Source organism: Schistocerca serialis, chromosome 9 (assembly GCF_023864345.2).
Source record: "Schistocerca serialis cubense isolate TAMUIC-IGC-003099 chromosome 9, iqSchSeri2.2, whole genome shotgun sequence".
Classification (NCBI taxonomy): Eukaryota; Metazoa; Arthropoda; class Insecta; order Orthoptera; family Acrididae; genus Schistocerca; species Schistocerca serialis.
Genome location: NC_064646.1, coordinates 358,392,354 through 358,410,518, shown reverse-complemented (window position 1 = coordinate 358,410,518; position 18,165 = coordinate 358,392,354).

Here is an 18,165-nt window from a genome sequence, read left to right as displayed (position 1 = left end):
GGCCGAGGAAAACATTTCGGAAACACAAAAAGGCCTATGGATGTGATATGAAGGCCATCAATGAAACCACCCCTTCTCTTGGAGTTTTCATTTACTCATATTTCGCTGTCGTAAACGACTGCTTGTAGTGCGACGTGAAGAACAGTCTTCCTTTTTAGACTTAGCTCTGTTGGTAGCTGTGGGACGATTTACCCTTCTCTAAGAACCTTTCGGAACTGCAACCACAATGAACGAGGTCTGATCCCTTTGAAACGTAGCAGAATTGTAATTCTTGTTCTGTTTTGCAGAGTGAAATTACTAGGAACTGTTCCAAGCCTTTCGACCGAACTGCAGCGTAATCAGAAGCAGGAAAGTGTGTTTATGCATGTTCCAGCCCTACTACTTCACCGCCTTCTGTAGCATGATCTTGTGGTAGACTGACGTTGACATGTATGTCGATAAAATGATTCCACTAAGTCCACCCCATATCAGCCACATCCTCGCTGCCACATGTGTACCTTTGATGACATCCGAGAAATGGCCCTATACGAAGGCATGCACTCACCAGTGACTATCTGCCAGTGGGATAGGCAATCCGGTCGACACAGCCTCAGCTGAGTGTCGATAAAAACCTACATTAGTGCCTTCTGCCCACATGCGAAATCTGTGGGGGTGTCGAAAGTGTCTCCCACTCTGCCAGCGTGTAGTCATCTGTGAGTGCATGTCTTTGTAGAGTGACATTAATTAAAGTGCTCAACAGAGGTATGTGGTGGAAACAGAGAGTGTATCTAAACTGTGGGAACTTAGAGGAGTCCCTTTTCGTTGTATCAACACACATATCAATGACACACTTCCACAGGATCATGCTACAGGAGGGAGTGGAAGATGGGGGCTGAAAAAGTATAACAACCTTTGCTCCTTTGGATCATGTTTGGACTTCATCGAATAGTTATCAACAGTGTCTGCAGGTTCCACCCTGTACACCAGAACACCAGTTGCTCTCTTGCTATATTCCAAAGTAATCAGATCTCATTCAGTGGGATTCCTGAGTAATAATGTCCATAGAGAACGGTGAATCGTCCTGAAATCTCCTGCTTAACCCGCAGGACAGCACAGATAGAATAAATTGTGGAAAGGGGCCAAACTAGGGGGCTGGTAGTTACAGTTGAACATACAACTTTATTATCTGATCAAACTTTACAACAGGCCAAAAAAAATTTTAAACAAACAGCTTTAATCTTTGGGACTTAATTACCACTTCAAATTAAAAACTGATGAAGGCTAATAACTTAAAACGCAAGCGTAATCAGAAATTTAAAAGGCTATCCTTATCTTAAAACAATTCCTTCGTTAGGCTGAAGTAAAGAAGTTAAATTCAAATCGGCTGAAGGCCGAACACTGAAAACTCCAAAAAATATTTTTTTTTAAATACCAAACTCCTTACGTGAAACAGTTCTTTAATTTAGGGTGACGGCCTTAAGAACAAACAACTGACACTGAAACCGGCTAAAGGCCGAAGACTTAAAAATTCAATAGGTTGAAGTAAACAAGTTAAATTCAAATCGCCTGAACGCCGACGACTTAAAAATTCAAAAAAGTTTTCAAAATGCCAAAAGGCTTACGTGAAAGAGTAAACTAGGCTGTAGGCCTTAAAAGTAAAACAGCTCTAATTTAAAACACCATCTGGGTAGGAGCCATGCAAGTACAAACAAGAACAAATTTTTAAAAAAATAGGGCAGTACACACAAGGGCGCCCAGTTGTTCGAGGGTCGGCCTGTAATTCAAACACTAACGCTCGCTTAGTTGAGTAGGCAGTCGGGCCAACAATTCACGATCCGACAACAACCCAACCGATCGACAGTCAGTGGACCCACCGACAAGATAACTTCTACTTCACCCAACCAGGGCACAACAGGGGCTTCAACGGAACAACGTAGAATATATTGGCTGGTGCACTTCAATTCAAATAACCAAATACAGTGAAACTCCACCGGAGGGTGGCTACAATTTTCCAACTTGAAAACCACGTGGTTGCTCGCTGTAATGTCCCAACAGCCGACAACGACCTCCGAAAGACACGGTGTGAGCAGTCTTGACTTTCTGGAGGTTAAATCAAAACTCAACTTTTATGTACAGGTTCGGTGAGCCACGGACCTCGTAGCAATGGGAACAGCGCCATACGCTCCGATACCACGTAGAGACCGCCAGCGGGTCCCGACCAAACTACGCGCCGCCGAGAATTCCTCGCTGCTCCACGCCAACCGATCGCCTCCTCAGAGCCAGTACGCCGACAACATTTAAAATAACTTGTCCATCAAAATCACACGAACTACACACAGTTTCACGAACACTGTACGAAGAACCAGACCATGCTAACGGCTGTGACTGTACAATAACAGGGACGAATCACGAGTCGGCACACACAGCCAACCCATAAGCGATCGCCGGCCAAATACACGTCGTCCGGCGAGGCGACCGACCGACGATGAACCAAAGTCGTCGCCACTCCATTCATGTGTGTCGGCAGCGGTCGGGCGAGTAATGGCGGTCCGGACCTCACTGCTGGCGCACTCCGACTGAACTTGTGCCGCGTGCCAGCTCAAACATTGCCAGGTCTGCACGAACTGCTAGCACGTTCCAACTGACCGGTCGACACACGACGACCGGGAAGTAATAGTACTGCAGCAAAGATAAAACTGCAGGGCTTATATTGATAAGCGCTGCTGCTGCCGTGTGGCAGTACGGCAGAAACCGGATGTTAAGTAAAACATGGCACGGACACGAGCCATGCACGGGGTGTTAGTATAAATTTGGAAATTTGTGGTAAGGACTATTGGACCAAACTGCTGAGGTCATCGATCCCTGGGCTTACGAACTACTAAATCTAACTGAAACTAACTTACACTGAGGACAACACACACACCCATGCTCGAGGGAGGACTCGAACCTCCGACGGCGGGGGCTGCGCGAACCGTGACGAGACGCCCTAGACCTCACGACTACCCCGCGCGGCTGTTAGCAATGTCAAAAATTACACATCACACTGGAAAATGTGTGTGAATGGACGCCCCAGCAAAAGAAGTGATTTTACGGACGCCTTCTAGGCCACCTATGGAGGCTTCTTCATTTCGATTCTGAGCAGGAGTGCGTCGAAATGTTTTTACTGACTACCTCTAAGAACCGTGTGATTTCAGTGTTGTGTATCACAGTTGTGACCTCCATCGCAAAGGCATCAAGAGAAGGGCAAGGGTGCTGGGGGGGGGGGGGGGGGGGCGCTGGAAGACAACCCCATCGCGTGTCACGTCCATGGTGGCATTGAGCAGAATGAGCAGAATTTTGGTGCCAATGTGACATCATTAACCCTCGTTTCGTTACAAGTGGACTTCTGAGCTCTGTTCCTCTTTCGCGTGTGTCGACATCTTGCTGTTTAAAGCATCGCCGGGTCCATGGGTATAGCGCGCGCAAAATGCCATGAGCGCTATATACACTGTCGGCTAGGGAAGCGTGGGCAGAGTGGTGGGGGATCGCTCAGAGCGCTATAGAGGAATTGCCGAGTGCTGGAGGGGAATGCCGTTCTAAACTCAAGCCTGCATCATTCTTTTCGTAAATATTAAGCGAGGCTCCTCCATGCTCACACTTGCATGGTGACCATTCAAAAAGGTCTGTCTCCTGATCTCTGTTTAGTATCTAAAAAGAATTCTGCCGAAAAGGCGGCGGTTCATTTTCGCCTGTTTGTTAACCACTTGCAACGTTCATAGAAGAGTCATGAGTGGCGTATTTTAAGTAAATAATGCACATTTCTCCTGTTGCCACGTTAAAATTTACGTCTTTTGCCAAAACAGCGGAGTTTACACTCACATGTTGTGCAGATCCAACTGCGATAGAACTGAGGAAAAGTAAGGTCAGCATCTTATGAAAAAGCACATCCTTGGTACAAAATGAACGTGTAATGACTTCACTCATGTTTCTAAAATCCGTAGCTTATCTCGTTTCACCAGCTATCGAGGACCCTTAAAAATTACATACCTTCATCGAAAAAGTCTATAGTTAGAGGAATAGCAATCTAGATAACGAAGTAGTGCGTGGTAACCATACGGCAGGATTCCCTTCTCCTTGTGTGCTATCATTTGCCAAAATCTCATTTCGATATCATGAGCCGTTTATGCAATATGAGGAATGTTGTAGATATTTTAATCTGGCTTTGTCACTGGCGCGGTGCGATCCAATGAGTAAGATACGTCAAATAAATTTTCTCAAGATTGTTGACAGATAAAGAGCTCCAATCAACTCTAAAGAAATATTCAATCTATTAGGTGAATTTCAAATGCAGTAACATATTGTGTAATATGTACCAGATGCAAAATCATAGATACTCCTATTTTTCATTACAAACTATTTGAAATTTCGTGCAGTGGATCATTCAGCCAAATATCGATTTTCTGCGTCGCAGTGGGATAAAATGATTGGGTTGCGCAATAATTAACCTTCAAATTCTGCCTTACGATATATGTGTAAAACACATACAAGTTCCGTATTATTTCACTGCAGGGAAGTGTCTGGATTATGCTGCGTCTTTGTGTATCAATACTCTCTTTTAAATTCTAAAGGTGGCAGGGGTAAAATACAGGGAGCGAAAGGCTATTTACAATTTGTACAGAAACCAGATGGCAGTTATAAGAGTCGAGGGACATGAAAGGGAAGCAGAGGTTGGGAAGGGAGTAAGACAGGGTTGTAGCCTCTCCCCGATGTTGTTCAATCTGTATATTGAGCAAGCAGTAAAGGAAACAAAAGAAAAATTAGGAGTAGGTATTAAAATTCATGGAGAAGAAATAAAAACTTTGAGGTTCGCCGATGACATTGTAATTCTGTCAGAGACAGCAAAGGACTTGGAAGTGCAGTTGAATGGAATGGACAGTGTCTTGAAAGGAGGATATAAGATGAACATCAACAAAAGCAAAACAAGGATAATGGAATGTAGTCTAATTAAGTCGGGTGATGCTGAGGGAATTAGATTAGGAAATGAGGCACTTAAAGTAGTAAAGGAGTTTTGCTATTTGGGGAGCAAAATAACTGATGATGGTCGAAGTAGAGAGGGTATAAAATGTAGGCTGGCAACGGCAAGGAAGGCGTTTCTGAAGAAGAGAAATTTGTTAACATCCAGTATTGATTTAAGTGTCAGGAAGTCATTTCTGAAAGTATTCGTATGGAGTGTAGCCATGTATGGAAGTGAAACATGGACGATAAATAGTTTGGACAAGAAGAGAATAGAAGCTTTCGAAATGTGGTGCTACAGAAGAATGCTGAAGATTAGATGGGTAGATCACATAACTTACATACCAAGTATGTAGTATTACAGAAAAATGTTCATTAATTGTTTTACATAGAATCAGTAGCCTTCTTTTCCTGGTTACAAAGTATTATGAAATAATCGCATTCTTTTCAGTTACAGAGTATAATTAAGAATCATTAACCTTCTCCTAATTACAGTTAATTAATCATTTGTCATTCCAATAATAATCATTAGCCTTTTCCTAATTACAATTGATTAATCATTTGTCGTTAATTAATCATTTGTCTAATTACAGATAATTAATCATTTGTCTAATTACAGTTAATTAATCATTTGTCTAATTACAATTAATTAATCATTTGTCGTTAATTAATCATTTGTCTTTCTAATATAGTAAGAATCATTAGTCTTCTCCTAATTACAAAGCATTATTAAACAGTAATTAAGATTCATTAGCCTTCTAATTACAAAACATCCTAATTACAGTTAATTAATCATTTGTCATTCCAATCTATTAAGAATCATTAGCCTTCTTCTAATTACAAAGTATGGCATCGTTAATTAATTATTTGTCATTCCAATGTAGTAAGAATTATTACCCTTCTCCTAATTACAAAGCATTATTAAACAGTACCATAGTTAATTAATTATGTGTCATTCAAATCTATTAAGAATCACTAGCTGGCATCATGGGTAATCGTATTACAATAAACAGTGGCGGTCCTTGGCCAGTTACAAAGTATATTTAGTATGACAGAATAATGTTCATCAGAAGTCTTAGTTGAAAAGGAGAGTCAATTATTGGCCTAGCATTAACATAATACATTGAGTGATACAAATTATTGGCACTCATTGGCCATTAACCAAAACATGAAAACTCAACATGGGAAAAAAAGGGCTAATTAATGGCATAATTAATAACAATTCTTCAAGTGACATTAATTATTGGCACTCAGTGGCCAGCAAGTATTGAATAGAATCATCATTCAGTATTATTCAGATTATTACGAAGTCATTATTAAAAATCAGTTAATTACAGTCATAGCATTAATAATCACAGGCATTATAAGTGGTCTCATTACCATAAACAGTGTTCCTCCTTCAGTAGTATTCAGATCATTACAAAGTCATTATTAAAATCAGCTAGTTACAATCAAAGCATTAATAATCATGGGCATTATAAGTAGTCTCATTACAATAAACAGTGGCAGTTATTAGCTAGTGACAAAGCATTATTTTATATACATATATATATTTTTTTTGTCTCATTAGGAAGTCATTACTCAAGTGACATACTATTCAGAGTTGATCAGTATTATTCAGAATTATCATAAACTAGTGACATTATGTGGGACTGGTAATACATTTTTTTGGTAGCAATGCATTGCGTTGGGATCGATAATTAATTGCTGAAACATAACACTATTTGCTTTTGACCTATTGCAGCAAATGAGGATAGTAACGTCATTCGTCATGAGTCAGCTGTAGCAAGGTTATGTAACAAGGCAGTACATGTGATCACATTTATAAACGATAGACACAAATGGGTAAAATACAAAAAAAAATGCAAGTACTAGAACAGGTATAATAAGTAACAGGTTTAGTAAGTATCATGAAAAACTTCTCCTGGAAAAATTACAAAAACGGATTATTGACCTGAAAGAAGAAACGCACACTATGCTGAAAAGTAGTGAACTTCGAATTAACAGGTAGTGAAATGTGTATAAAAATGTGTTCCATAGCTGTCCTTTCCAAAACTTTCCGTCATCCTACTATGCAATATAACACCTGCTGTCAAAGCAAACTGCAACAAATACTTAAATAACTACGTAGCATAAATACATAACTTCAACATTATCCTCATCTGTAAAGAAAACTTCATTATCCATATCATCATAACTTCACTATTATCATCATCTGTAAAGAAAAACTTCATTATTCATAACATCACAACTTCACTATTATCATCATCTGTAAAGAAAAACTTCATTATTCATAACATCATATCCTTCATCATTATTCATCAGTATTCATTATCATCTGCAAAAAATCACTTCATTACTCATTACATAACTATTCCTTATCTCTAGCATATTTCATCACTAAAACTAAGATGTGTAGTTCTCTCTGACAGCCTGCATCAATCACCTTGTATTCCGAAAGAAAAAATTAGTTAAGACTGCTATTCTACGATGAGTATAGTATATTCTTGTTAATGCTTGTTAATCCTGATCCATTTACTCTTCCTCATAAAGTTATTGCATCTTCTATCGTTTATTCCGTAGGTGAAATTCCCATTTCTGTTGAATTTATTTCTTACACGCACCATTTCTTTCTGAAATTGATGAACAAAGATTAATGTCCTGCATTTAAATCATACACCCACTAAATAAGGACTGGTTTATGGTAACATACTTAAGCATACAGCATAACATGACAGAAAACGTAATATGTCAAAGACATTGACAGTGTTCAGATGCAAAAATGTACACAGAATATCACAATGCAGCAGCAAAAGGAAAAATGTAAAACAGTCACGATGTTGAGATATCATAGGGCAAAAAAAAAAAGTCAAAGTCGACTGGTGTGTGTTATATCTTAACTATTTCACAGTGCATATAAACAAAACTGGAATACAATCATACATAAAAAGACAAAATGTGACGTTCGTTGTGTTCAGCTTGTATGTAGTGTAGTTAATCGAGGCGAGAATTAAAGACTTTAATGGAGAGAGAATTTGATAAAATTAATACGTCATTACATAGAATTGCATAATTATTCATAAAATACTTAAGTTCATTTAGAAAAATATGCACGGTCTGATGTGTAACGACAAGAAAAGCGACCTGCTAACCTTACCTTGCCGGGCACTTGCCAAGAAAAAATACGATAATCATCAGTAATTAGTCACGTGAAATAATTGCATTAGTAAATGGCATCATAGTGTGTTGAATCATACAGTGGTTTCACTCAATAAACGGTTTAATGTTTGAGATATGGTGATTGCCTTTCGATTTTCTAGTTCTCAAAGTTTCGACGTGTACAACATTTGGGTGAGGGATGCTGCGAATCCGATACGGACCTGCGTATAGAAGTTCAAATTTACTGCACTTACCTTTTAATTTGCTGGATAAATAGTGTGTACGTATTAATATCTTCTGTCCAACGTGAAAGTCGCGGCGTGTACAAACCTGTTTTTGCTGTCTTCTACGGCGCTCTGCGGCACGTTTGATGTTCTTCAGCGCAATGTCAATTATTTCGTGGTGTCTTAGTCGCCTACATTTGGGTAATTTTACTAATTCTTTAATTTTGTTCGGTGGTTCAACGTTTTTCAGTATAACAGTCGGAGATAGCATAGTGGATTCATTTGGAATGGAATTAATTACATCTTGGAATGAGAGTATGTGTGTATCCCAGTCAATATGTCTTTTGTGGCAGTATATTCTACACAGTTTACCAATTTCTTTCATTAATCGTTCACAGGGGTTCGAAGAAGCGTGGTACTTGGATATATAGATCGGAGAAATGTTTCTGGCTCGTAACATGCGTGTCCATATGGTACTACGAAATTGAGATCCATTGTCAGAAATTACTTTCATCACATGCCCTACATGAAATAGAAAATGTTTTACAAATGCTTTTGAAACAGTTTTAGCAGTAGCTTTGCGTAATGGAGTGAAAGTAACAAATTTTGAAGTGAGCTCAACAGCGACAAAGATGTAGCAAGAACCTCTGTTAGTTCTCGGAATCGGACCAAAAATATCTACTGCGGCCATATGTCTTAATTTAACAGGTACAATGGGATATAAAGGAGGAATATGTGAAGTGGTGTCTGATTTAGCTTTCTGGCAAATTTTACAAGACGCTAAAACTCGTCGTATACGTTTTTCCATGTTAGTAAAATAACAGTTCTGTCTCAGTATAAGAAAACATTTTCGTGCTCCGTAATGTGCGTAGCTTAAATGAGTGTACCAAATTAATTTGTTGACCAGTTCGTCAGGAATGCATAATAACCAATTGTTGCTGTCAGGATGAGAGCGGCGAAACAGAACGTCATTGCGTACAGTGTAATGGTTTCTAATCGTAACATTTTTTTTTATCTTGCCAAAGGTGTTTAATTTCTTTCCACACATTGTCTTTATTTTGCTCCTTTGCTATGTCCTGTAATGACGATGAAATAAAGTTTTCAAATGCAACTTGCTGAATGTACATGACACTGAAATTTGTTTTGCAGAAGTTGGTTGCTACGTCTTGCTGATTGTTGCCGAGAGAACGCGATAGTGCGTCTGCTATAACATTTTGTGTACCGGGAATGTGAACAATCGTAAAATTAAATTCCTGTAAATAAAGTTTCCATCTACTTAACCTGTCGTGAGAAAATTTAGCTGAAAGCAAAAAATTGTATCGCTCTATGGTCTGTGTAAACGGTAGTATGTCTGCCATAAAGAAAGTGCCGAAATCTCGTAAAAGCCCATACAACACATAATGTTTCAAGTTCTGTAACGGAGTAATTTCGTTCAGCAGGTGACAAAATGCGACTTGCAAATGCGATGTTTTTAATTACTGTTGAGCCATCTTCTTCAATTTCCTGGAAAATGTGTTCGCCTAAAGCGGTGTTAGAACTGTCGGTGGCAATGGAAAAATTTCTGGTAAGATCTGGGTGCGATAAAAGTGGAGCATTCAACAAAGCATGTTTCAAATAACATTCTCGTGAACAAAATTCTGCGTGTCAAAAGTAATGTTTGCGTTACTGTAATATGCAATCTGTGCTGTATCTGGTTAAAATCTATCGTACGTCCTGTTATTTACGGGAGGATGCTATGGCATATCCACTATATGAACTGTTCTGTTATTTCTTACTGACGTATTACGCTATCGATGACACCTATTGTCTGGATCATTCATGATTATTTGTTGTTGCTGATGTTGTTGCTGCTCATAAGATCGACTGTTATTAAATGTACGCTGAAAATTGTGCTCATCATTTTTTTTTTTTTACGTCTGTCATGATAGTAATTTCCATACGGCGCATTGCGATACGAGTTGAAATAGTGTGTTGTCTGTACGTAGTTATTTCTTTGCTCCCATGCGTTACTATTTGTTGGAGCTGGGACTATACGTGCACGCGGCGAAACATTAAAGTTTGGTTGACCTTGTAGACTGCATTGTTGGTTACGTATGCTAAGCGGTTGACTTTCATGCTATTGTGGTGAAAAGGTCTATTGTTACGAAAATGTGGTTCCTGTTACTAATAATTTTACACATACTGATGATCACGATTTTATCTGTAATTAAAATTACGGCGGTAGTTGTCATTACGGGAGTGCCTACTGAAAATTGTCACATTCGGTAAAAGTTTGTCACATCCGGTTTTCATTACATATTCTTAATCCTAGGTAGAGCAATAGTTAAAGAGCAGTTTGGATAGATGTAAAGGATAGTAGAAGAGAAGGCAGCAGTGCAGAAAACTAAAGATGAAACAGCACTACTACAGCTCGGGGCCCTATGCTCGCTACGGCACATATACATTAAAGCGTAATGAATCCCCTGAGGTCTATTACGCACTGCAAATAAATTTTAGCTTTTGCGTTGCAAGCAATAGCGGTAAAAATTCAAAAGCAAATTGTTGTATTCTTGCTAATTCCAGTTTCTGCATAATATGTAATGCTGATGAAAATACAATAGCAAATTGTCGCATCTGGTTCAAAGCTAGTTTCTGCATTACAGGTAATAGCGGTGAATGTACAAAGATAAATTGTCGTATACAGTGCAAAGCGTGTACCTGTACGCTGTCATTATTAAGTTCTTTAGATTTTCTGGCGGATAAAAATTGCTCGTAATCTACGTTCTCGTCATTGAATTTGAAAACACGTTCGGGTTTGTGTGTGAATCTGTTTGTCTGTGTCATTTCGGATTTCCAGTTGCATAGCTTTTCAGATTTCAAGTCGCGTGGCTTTTCGGATTTTACGTCTCGTAGTCTCTGTAAATTGCTCACATGATACGCGCTGCGTGACTCTGACAAATGCTCATAAAGCGGCGTCTGTTGTATGTTATTATTAACTGAAATGTTTTTCATCTCTGTTACATCTTGTTGTAAATTTGATAACTTCCTACGTAACGTGTTGTTAGATGAATCGATCTCATTAATTGTCTGATGTAAATTTTGAAATTCAGGTGTTTGGTTAAATGAAACAGGTGCAGTATCGTCTGATTTATTGTCATTAGTATTTTCGATAACATCAATACGACTGGCCAATTCATCACATTTTTCAGTCAGTAATTTAACCTGATCATCGGTTTTAGAATCGGACGCATTAATCTGTTTTTGCAACTTGCGCGTAGTTTCGCTCAGTTTTTTAACATCAGCTTTGATAACATCACAATCCTGTGTTAGATCTAATTGTTCGAATCTATCTGTCACTGTTTGAATATTTACTGTGTGTGTATCCGTTTTTGATTTAAGGTCAGAAATTTCATCCCGTAATTCCGCGTTCAATTGTTCTATGGTATTAATTTTGTCGGACACTGTAGTAATATTATTGTCTACATACGTCTTCGCTTTCGCGAATATTTTACGTTTGTCCTCTTGTCTCTGAGCCGTAATTGTTTCCATGACTTGTCGTTTTACTTTGTTTTGATCCTGAATAAATTTGCGGAAGCGCGTATCACTGTTCTGTATGTGCTGACTAAAGCGCTCGTTTATCTGAGTGTTCTGCTGTTCGAATTTCGCGTCAATCTTTTCATCCATTGTGCGCGAAAGTTCTGTTGTCATTGCTTTAAACTCGTCCCGTAATTGTGTAGCTTTTTCAGAGCATTGTTTAGCGACTCCGCTAATTTCGTCTCTGAGTGTTTCTGTTGCGGCTGTCTGCATTTCCCTTAATTCTTGCGCAACAGACTTAATTTCTTCGCTATTTTTTCGTGAACAAGCCTCAATTTCCGTGCGCAACTGTTCCTTAGTGTCATGGCACTGCGCGGCAACGGCTCTAATTTGTTCACTAAGCTGTCTGGAATTGTCGTCTAATTTTTCATTCTGTTGTCTGACCTGTTCACTAAGTTGTTTGAGATCCGCATTATTATTGTCTTGTTTTTTATCTAGTTGTTTGACATCTACACTAAGTTGTTTGCAATTTACAGTAAGGTCGTTCTTAAATTGTAGCATTATTGCCATAAATTGATTCAAATCAAAAGTAGCAGTTGCATTCTCAGTGCTCTGTGATGGAGTACATGCAATTGTCATGCTCTGTGCGACCATTTGGTCATTCTGTATTTTAGAAAAAGGTTTGCCAGTCAAATGTACACTATCAGTCATTGTTTCGGAATTAAATAAATCCGTCCTACTTTGTGTGATCTGTTCATTTTCATTAGACAAATTTGTCTGTTCGTTACTTGAGTTTTCCAAATCGGGTGTGTTAAGCCGGGCAGCGCTCATTACAATAGAGCGTTCTGCGTCATCAATTCTCGTCAAATTAACGAACGAGACAATTGAGTTCGTTTGTTCATTATCAGGGTAAAAGTCATCACTAGTGGTTGGAATGCACTGACTGTTAGTGAACGCAGGATTGTCATCATTACACTGCGTGTAACAATTACTATCGGTCACGCTGTTTAAGTCGGTAATTTCATTCAAAATACCTCGCGATACAGTATTCACAGTCTTTCGCGGCATTTTTACAATAGTCACAATTTTTCACAAAATAAACAAGCACAATGCAAAAACAACACACAAATACAACAGAGCAACGAATTGCCGTTGACCTGTAGAAAGAAAGTCACAAGTTAATAAAAGCGTTGCGCCAAATCCTAATTATATCTAAGCAAATAAGAGCAGATATCTGACTGTCGCTCAAAAGACTCTCAACGAAATACGATCCTGGACTGGGTGTCGCCAAGTGTAACCTCCCCACAAAAATTTTAAAAGAAATGTCGATACTAATTAGAAATGCTAATGGACATTACTCTATGCGTAACCTGCCCACAATGAAATGTACTGACAATGGCAACAAAAATGTGAAATTCGCAATCTGACTCAAATATAAATTCTTCACAAAAAATTAAAGTCCATTCAGTGATAAGAAAATTCAATTAAACCGAAATATCGGTCTTTGGCCCTGTGTAAAACAATCAGAATTAAAGTCTTACCTCAGAATAACTGGATGTCAAATTTCTGCTCTTATTTCTACGCACGGCTTGGAGGAACTGCATTGCAAATAATAATATTTTTTTTTTGTGATTTTACTGAAATTTTTCTTCAAAAGAAGTGGAATGAAATGGGAAGTGCAACGAAATCTTTAGTTCAATAAAAAATAAAATTTTTGAAAAAATGCTTTTGAAATTAAAAATTATTATTGGGGCACTTGTCGGAGAATAATTACAATAAATAAATTTTTACCTTATCTAATGCTTATATTATTTAACAGTATACCTCATTCAGCATCTTGACCAGTGTTGCCGACCGCCTACATCACACAACCGCACTGGGCTGCTACTACTGACCGACCGCTCTGCATGACGACTACTAGCGTACTGCACGCGACGACTACTGACAGAGTACTGCCCTCAACTAGACAGAGCTACAGACTCGCAACGACTGCACTGACAGACTCGCAACGACTGACTGACAGAGTAAGAACCGCTCGCAACACTCGCGCGGTGAAGCGCAAACTCTCTGGTCACAGATGCTACAATGCCTCGCCATCGCTGCTATGTTACATACGTGTTTCAACGTCTATAAGTTTCTGATCTTCCGTTCTAATCGTCTTTAGATTGGCAATACGGGATAAGCTCCCACTGGCCGCTAGAGAGCATCGTTACCTCCCCTTGTGAAACAATTCGGCTTTGTGACATCAGTTCAGTCTTGTGAAGTACGCCAACTGTGCTGCTCACCTTTTGAATCAATGACGGACGGTGTTCTGTAAACTGTTCTCTTTCCTTTACGTGTTCTTAGGTCTACAATGAGTTTTAATCTCTGGAAGAGTTTCAGCACAACAAGTTTCAGCTCAACACGGGGTCAATCGTTTAGAACGTTATGTGTTCATTTTGGATTAAACGATCAGAAAGCAGTGAAGTAATAGTGAAGACCGTGGAAAGAGCTGGTCGTCCAGTCACATGCTCCACCGGTGCCATCAATGATCAAGTAGGTGACCTGGAACCAGTGGATGATTGTTGATAAAATGACAGATCAAATGTAGTCTTGTAATGTGTAAGACATCATCCGTAACAGGATTAAATTTCGTAGGTTCTGTGCACACTAGGTCCCAAAAAACACAATGCATAATACAAGTGAAATCGAATGAAAATCTGGACCGTCATGCTAATGACTGTGAAGCGGTTTGGAAACGAATTATCACTGGAGATGAAACGTATGTTCATTACTTACAACCAGAGATCAAACGCCATAGCACGGAGTGGAAACAACGCACACCCCGAGGTAAAAAGAAATTCCAGAATAAATCCTCTCCAAAGAAAGCACGTTCACAATGTTTTGCGACCTACAATGTACTACCCTTGAATATTAAATAGAAAAGGGGCTACATTACACTGTCAAACCTACGCTGATATTCTTCGCAACTAGCTGAATAAGCCTACTACAGTTCGAAACAAATGCCGAGGTCAAATTTCTCCTGCTGCAAGCTTATAAGCTATCAGAACATGCATTTCTATGTGTTTGAGCACCATGCAAACAGATTTGATCTCGCCCCATTCCATTCGTTTCGTTCACTTTTGCTGCTATGATTAAAAGGCGAAGCATGCTGCTCAACGAAAAACTTCTTCTCTGAGGCTACTGTAAATCTTCTGAAATAATGGATCAAGCGTATTAAGGAACAAAGTGACAGTGGAAAAATGGTGCCACTGTAAATTTTGTATCGTTCTAATAAATTGGAAATATGTTCACCATTTCTTCTGTATTCCGTCTTTCCCTTAGTTGCTTTGTTGCTTTAAATTCGTGGAAGTATGTACCGTCTATCCACCTAATTTAAGACAGTTTGTTTATTGCCACACACATTTCACTTCTTCAGAAAGCCAACAGCCACAGACATAACTACAAATTCCAAATAACCTCACAGACACTACAGCACACATGGAAATATAAAACAATAACACTCATAACATGAATAACAGAAAAAATGATGTACCCTTACATAAAAACACAAAACAACACACAAAATATTAAATATGCTAGAGAAACAGTGATTACACACAGCTTACATAACAAGAAACACAGTTCAGTCTCATTTACAAACAACTGACAAAACAGATAAATACCAAGAAGCAGGCATATAACAGCTAGAGTGTCAAGAATATAAATCAGTAAATCTGGGGATGACAACCAGGAACTTCAAAACCATATGTAAAGAACATATAGGAAGTTGTACCTTCGCCGAACACCTGATCAATCACAGATATGAAACATCCAACGTGGAATGTGACAAGACAATTATCAGAGTGATTAATCACAATAAAATGCTCCCAACATTGTAAGAAAACTTTCAAATACAAAGAGCCATTGCAATGGAAAAGAAAATACTCAACGACCGAGTTCATCATTCTTCGGTGGTTAACAGTTAGTGTCCCTCTTCTTTTTTGCATGAGCATCCAAAGATATCTGGTTTCATAATCTCCTCAGCATCTCTTGATTGATAATTCAATCTCTCCAGCTGATCTTCAACACGCTAATGTAGTTCCAAATCTCCAAGGAGCCTAGCCGTCTTCTCTCCTCTTTTCTCACCATCCTAGACTCACATCTGTATAGGCCCACACTAAAAAGAAATACTTATGTGATGACACGTTTGTTTGTATGACCATCACTTAAGTGATGGTTTTCCTTGCTTCCCTGCTGTCATTCTTACTGGTCAGTAAGTGCAATTCTGGGCCGTTAGAACCACCTAAAATATTTATTGTCGCTCTTGAAACAGCCTTTGAGGCACGAGATTGGGTCGACGTTCACGTCACTACCAGCTTCTACTCCTCGGAGAATTCACCACCCCTATGTCACAGTCCAAACAGGGTTGCTTAACCGGAACGTACCTGCGGCCACCACATTCTGCGCCCGCCAAGCCGTGCAAGCCTTTTATTAAGTCACGCGGCGGCGGCCGGCATAGTTCGGCCGGCTTAACAAGTCGGCTGATTATAACAACACGCGGCAAGTTGGAGCCATGTCCGGGAAGGGGGCTGGGGTGCAGGGGATGCGGGGGCGTGTGTACGCTGGCGGCGGCCGTTAGTTATAACTCGCAGTGCGGGCCGGGCCGGCTAATTAACACCAAGTACAGCCCGCTGCCTGCCGCTGCCGGCCTATCGGCGCCCTCTCGCTCGCCCAACAATGTCGGCCAAGTTGGTCCGCGCGCCGGCGCCAGTTTGCCAAGGCGAGTAATTGGATAGCTCCAGCTTCCAAGGGCCGGCGCACCCCTGCCTGCATTCTGACGAGACGAGACGCTCCGACCAGAGGTTACAGGCGGGTCGCCGCAACTCCCGCTGGCCTCGGCCGACGCTCCGTTCGGCATCTTCCCAGACAACAGCGACGGGTTCGCTGTGGTGGCGCCACCATCATCTGGCTTCGAGTTATCAGGCTATACTGCCTTTCATTCGAAAGCCTATATTACACTACTGGCCATTAAAATTGCTATACCAAGAAAAAATGCAGATAATAAACGGGTATTCATTGGACAAATATATTACACTAGAACTGACATGTGATTACATTTTCACACAATTTGGGTGCAGAGATCCTGAGAAATCAATACCCTGAACAACCACCTCTGGCCGTTATAACGGCCTTAATACGCCTGGGCATTGAGTCAAACAGAGCTTGGATGCCGTGTACAGGCACAGCTGCCCATGCAGCTTCAAAACGATACCACAGTTCATCAAGAGTAGTGACTGGCGTATTGTGACGAGCCAGTTGTTCGGCCACTGTTGACCAGACGTCTTCAATTGGTGAGAGATCTGGAGAATGTGCTGCTCAGGGCAGCAGTCGAACATTATCCAGAAAGGCGATCGTGCATTATCCTGCTGAAGTGTAGGGTTTCGCAGGGATCGAATGAAGGGTAGATCCACGGGTCGTAACACATCTGAAATGTAACGTCCACCGTTCAAACTGCTTTCAATGCGAACAAGAGGTGACCGAGACATGTAACCAATTGCACCCCATACCATCACGCCAACTGATACTCCAGTATGGCGATGACGAATACACGCTTCCAATGTGCGTTCACCGCGATGTCGCCAAACACGGATGCTACCATATGATGCTGTAAACAGAACCTGGATTCGTCCGAAGAAATGACTTTTTGCCATTCGTGCACCCAGGTTCGTCGTTGAGTACACCATCGCAGGCGCTCCTGTCTGTGACGCAGCGTCACGGGTAACCGCAGCCATGATTTCCGAGCTGATAGTCCATGCTGCTGTAAACGTCGTCGAACTATTCTTGCAGATTGGTTGTTGTCTTGCAAACGTCCCCATCTGTTGACTCAGATATCGAAACGTGGCTGCACAATCCGTTACAGCCATGCGGATAAGATGCCTGTCATCTCGATGCTAGTGATACGAGGCCGTTGGGATCCAGCACGGCGTTCCGTATTACCCTCCTGAACCCACCGATTCCGTATTTTGCTAACAGTCATTGGATCTCGACCAACGCGAGCAGCAATGTCGCGATACGGTACACCGCAATCGCGATAGGCTACAATCGGACCTTTATCAAAGTCGGAAGCGTGATGGTACGTATTTCTCCTCCTTACACGAGGCATCACAACAACGTTTCACCATACAACGCCGGTCAACTGCTGTTTGCGTATGAGAAATCGGTTGGAAACTTTCCTCATGTCAGCACGTTGTAGGTGTCACCACCGGCGCCAACCTTGCGTGAATGCTCTGAAAAGCTAATCATTTGCATATCACAG